This window comes from Triticum aestivum, chromosome 4D (assembly GCF_018294505.1).
Source record: "Triticum aestivum cultivar Chinese Spring chromosome 4D, IWGSC CS RefSeq v2.1, whole genome shotgun sequence".
NCBI classification, from domain to species: domain Eukaryota; kingdom Viridiplantae; phylum Streptophyta; class Magnoliopsida; order Poales; family Poaceae; genus Triticum; species Triticum aestivum.
In genome coordinates this window covers 483,442,863-483,447,553 of record NC_057805.1, presented here as the reverse complement: position 1 = coordinate 483,447,553, position 4,691 = coordinate 483,442,863, and the positions used below count along the sequence as shown (strand labels likewise).

Genomic DNA, 4,691 nt, shown 5'->3' with positions numbered 1-4,691 from the left:
TACACACTTAAGGTTCGATGACGCTAGAGTTGTTATGGGAAATAGTATGTGGTCACTGAAGGTTGTTCGGAGTCCCGGATGAGATCCTGGACATGACGAGGAGCTCCGGAATGGTCCGAAGGTGAAGATCAGTATATTGGACGAAGGGTATTGGAGTCCGGAATTGTTCCGGGGGAACCAGGCTATGGCCAGCATGTCCGAAAGGGGTTTCGGAGGCCCCGACAAGCGTTGGGGGGCCTTATGGGCCAAGGGAAAGGGGCAAACCAGCCCACTAAGGGGCTGTGCGCCCCTCCCAACCCCTCTCACGTTACCAGGAGAGGTGGGGCGCCACCCCTAGGGCAGCCGCCCCTCCCGGCTTGGGGGGCAAGTTTCCAAGGGGGTGGGGGCGCCCAAACCCATCTAGGGTTTCCCCTGGCCGCCGCCTCCTCCTCTAGATCCATCTAGAGGGGCCGGCCCCCTCTCCCCTTCCCCCTATATATAATGAGGGGGTGGGAGGGCAGCCACACCCTTTGCCTGGCGCAGCCCTCTCCTCCTCCAACTCCTCCTCCTCCTCCGTAGTGCTTCGCGAAGCTCTGTCGAAGAACCATGAGCTCCATTGCCACCACGCCGTCGTGCTGCTGGAGTTTTCCCTCAACTTCTCCTCTCCCGTGTACGTGTGTTGAACCCGGAGGCTCCGTCCGTTCGGCGCTAGATCGGATCTTCCACGATTTGAATCGCCGCGAGTACGACTCCATCAACCGCGTTCTTATAACGCTTCCGCTTAGCGATCTTCAAGGGTATGAAGATGCACTCCCTCTCTCTCGTTGCTAGCATCTCCTAGATTGATCTTGGTGACACGTAGGAAAATTTTGAATTATTGCTACGTTCTCCAACAGTAACATGCGCCCGGACATTAATTGTCATTCAAAAACAACCCAAGGGTACAAACGTCTAAGGCATCCAGCGCATCTGAACAAAAACCATGATTTAGACTTGCCGTTTTCAGCCATTAGAAAGACAAACATCAGTTTTTTAGCCAGTTAACAATACAAACAACAGCCACTGAAAAAGAACACTTACTGAATAAAACAACATTGCAGAAAAGCTATCATGTATACTTGCATTGCATAGACATGAGCAGAAACAAAGCTAGAGTTTATGCAAGGAATGAACCGAACAATTGACGAGAAGCAGCAAATAATATTGCCATCCTTCCACAGTATAGTTTTCTTCAGATTTCTGAAGAGACAACGAGCCAAACTAAAAATTGAAAGCATTTGTACACCAGAGAAAGACAATGAGCCAAACTAAAAATTTAGAGCTGCCAAAGAAAATGATTAAAATAAAGACAAGCAGTCAAGCAGTACATTTAGAGCAATTTGTACAGTTGATCTAGTGTACGAGTAAGAGCATCTTCAGCCAAACTTAAAATTCAGAAAATGTTGCAGCCTGAATATGAAGATCAGTGGACTCACGCTTGAGCCTGGTGCAAGGTCCGAGGAGTTTCAAGCAGAATCACGTGGTGCGGTGGCGGCTTCTCTCCCCCCTCCTATGCAGGGACGCCGCAGCCCCTCGTAGCTCACCTCTGTGGCGGCGTAATCTAGCCCCTCCTCGCTCTCCTCGACGATGGCGCCGGGTTGCCTGGCTTCCAGCGAACGGGCATAGCTTTCCTCCCTCTCTCCTGCTTGGTGGTTACCCTTCTTCTCCGCGACGACGACTAAAACCCTCCATCCTCTTGTCAGCGGCGCAACATGGAAGAGCACAATAACGAATAACGGCTGTTTGTAGATGTTTCCTGTAAGAACAGACAATCTGTTTCTGGTAATAGAAATCAGAAGCTAGGTAAAAAGGATTTATCAAAAGATATTGTGTGATCATCTGTTCCTGACGGAATTGCTTCAAAATATAAATACCTAGCATGGACCCATAATTTCTAATGTTACTATAGTACATAGTCATGGATACCATTACTTCATGTGTAATCATCTGTTCCTAAAAGAACAGCTTCAAAATAGAAATAGGTGGCACGGACCCATAATTACAATGTTAGTATAGTACACGGTACTGGATACTGTTTCTTTCTCATCCTCTGTCTTCACAAAAAACAGATTAAGGATAATTTATAGAGCTCGGAGATCAATAAGTAGTCAAATATGTGGTTTAATTTCTCAATAAATAACTTAGGGTTCACAAGCTACTTCTCCATGCATTGGTCTTGGGATTTCAATGGTCAACAGATACAAACAACATGCTTTTGTTGCACATTCTCGGATAAAAGTTGCATTCCTATGCATCCGAATTGAGGAGACTATAATTGCTGATGGTTGGGAACTTGGGAGTGTGTTCAAGGAACATTCTGGAAAATAAATTGCAATGTTGTACCTGGTAGTAATCATGATCTCACAACGCATGCTTTGGTGAAGGAAAGACGGACAAAGTACATCGATCTGCAGTCTGTGTCTAAAACATGATGTTCTTGGTATACTAAATTAGCTTCTTACAAAATTACATGTTGATATGGGTGGAAGAGGGACAGACACATACCTCACAGTTCTCGATCAACAATTGTAAGCATAGTTATCGTCCATCTAGTACTGCAGGTTCCTGATCTAGAGTTCAATCCACACACCACCTACATCTTTCACCTGGATCCGCTCTATAATTGAGGGACTCACAATTATAACTGTCTCCCAGACTAACTTTTTCATTCACGCCTCTGCAACGCCACCACCCTTTCTTATGCAACTTGCTACTGACAGAGATGACCAAATCAATGGCGCAGATCTGTAGTAAAATTTGTCCCTCCTCGGTCCTTGATTTGTACCTCTTGCGGTAACAACTCTATTTCTGTCAAACAAATGGCCCTTGCTGCATCAAATCCTGCATATATATGTGATGTCAGTGGCAAATTCTGCAGCTGCACATGTATAGGTTAAAAACACAAAAAATAAGAAGAGGCTGTGCTGACTTAAACACCAGCATAAAATCCTTATATCATAATTTCGAAGACAGGAAATTAACCTCAACCTCAAGCATGTGAGGTCTTCTTAGCAAAAGGAAATTTAACCAGTGTTTGCAAAAAGTGTAGTGAAAACTTAAACTGCTGAAATTAATTTCGTCGTATAGCTAGAACCCTCAATCACTTTTTTGCTTGAGGGCTGAAAATCACATCCCCTCAATTTCAAACGAAATTTAGAACCAGATTATCAATACAGGAAAAATTTATAAATTACCAAGGGAAGAAACATGAAGTAAACCTATAGTTTGACCAGCTAGTGCTCAATTTCACGAACGAAAAGCATTAAATATTGGTACAAGCATCCAAGTGCACAAGAAAATACCTTACGGTAGAAGATTCATGCTAGAATAGGCCGGTGTTGAAGCAGTGCAGGACGTAATTCGTGGTTGCCCCGACCCTCCTCCCTAACCTGCAGCAGCGGCAATGCTCCTCACCAACGGAGCTTCAGGTCATTATGATGTCTTGTGGTGTCTGTTGGTCTACAGGAAGCTCCGCCACTGAAGCCAGCTGCTTGATAGCATTTCAGTACCAAGGAAACAAACAGCCACATACTGATACCCTCCTCCATTTTGATCATCTCGACCATGCTAGAAGGGGTTTGTGTGGTTCGAAAGGAAGCAACCATCAATCCATCCTATGCCGCGCCACGACCAGACAAGCTTTCCTTCCTGGCATGTGTTCACCTTCAGAAGAGCACAGAACCCGGAACCAGCCGCAACAAATCACCTGCAAATAAACAGAATAAATAGCTTAGTCATCTACACGGAGGCGCATCGAGGAGTAAGGGTGGGCAAAGACAGATCAGCCAGAGAAGAAAAGGTTTCACAATGTGGCATTCAAAGAAGATGGTGGATTCACTCTTTTTTGGTACCATCCTTCTAGGCAAAACCATATATTGTTACGGCAGAGAACATGCCGATTGGAATTGAATAAATAAGAATAAATTATGCATCAGGATTGATATAGTGTCCACATGAACTTACCTGAAGTTCAGAGATCAAGTTGCTAATTCATCACCGCCGATTCATGGGTCCACCAATGAGCTGCTAATTCACCGCAGCAACTCACGTTTAAGGATCAAAGAATGAAAGGACTAAAGCGACAGTAACAAGTAGAACGCAGAGCACTGAGATATGTACGAATTTTCACAAAGATCCACCAATTCCATACAGGAATCGTTCACGACAGATCAAAAACTAAATAGAACCTCCTCAACTCACCATGCGGGAGCTAAAAAAAACTATTATCCTCGACACCACAAGACATTTAACTTCGCTCGTCAAACCGAATCGAGCAGGGGGAGGCCGGTGGACGGGCGGATCAGTGCGGGAGGCTTGGTGGTGGCCAGATCGGGGGCACGGCGGAGCAGAGGATGCGGATCCGGGCAGGGGTGGCTGGATCCCACCGGAGTCGTGGCCGGAGGCGGGCGGCGCGGCTGCCGGCGAAGCTCGGGGCGGCCATGGCGGCGCTGCAATGAGAGGGGGAGAGAGATGGTGAGAGGGAGGAAGGAAGGAGAGGGAGGAAGGAGAGGGAGGAGGAGAAGCCAGGTGCAGCGACGTGACCTGGTCGCGACGGCGGTGATCTCCGGTGAGGCCGGCAGACGCGGCGAGGCGGCGGAGGAAGGCGGGGTCGGGGCGAGCGCCTGGCGTGGCGCCGAGCTCCCTGGCTCGGGCGCACCCGTTTTTGCACCATA

At 47.2% G+C, this 4,691-nt stretch overlaps 1 long non-coding RNA gene and 1 other non-coding gene across 3 annotated transcripts; both read right to left on the bottom strand.

The window, feature by feature from the left end:
- Nucleotides 1-1,301: 1,301 nt before the first annotated feature.
- On the bottom strand, nt 1,302-4,691 carry LOC123098852 (uncharacterized). Of its 2 annotated transcripts, XR_006447992.1 has the most exons (4): nt 4,561-4,691; nt 3,982-4,466; nt 3,321-3,724; nt 1,302-2,859 (listed from the first exon to the last, which is right to left on the bottom strand). It is a non-coding gene; the product is annotated as an uncharacterized lncRNA (long non-coding RNA). The 2 variants fall into 2 exon arrangements; XR_006447991.1 differs by having other exon boundaries at nt 3,982-4,689.
- Nucleotides 3,946-4,010, bottom strand: LOC123100927 (small nucleolar RNA snoR101). Its single transcript, XR_006448537.1, has one exon. It is a non-coding gene; the product is annotated as a small nucleolar RNA snoR101 (small nucleolar RNA).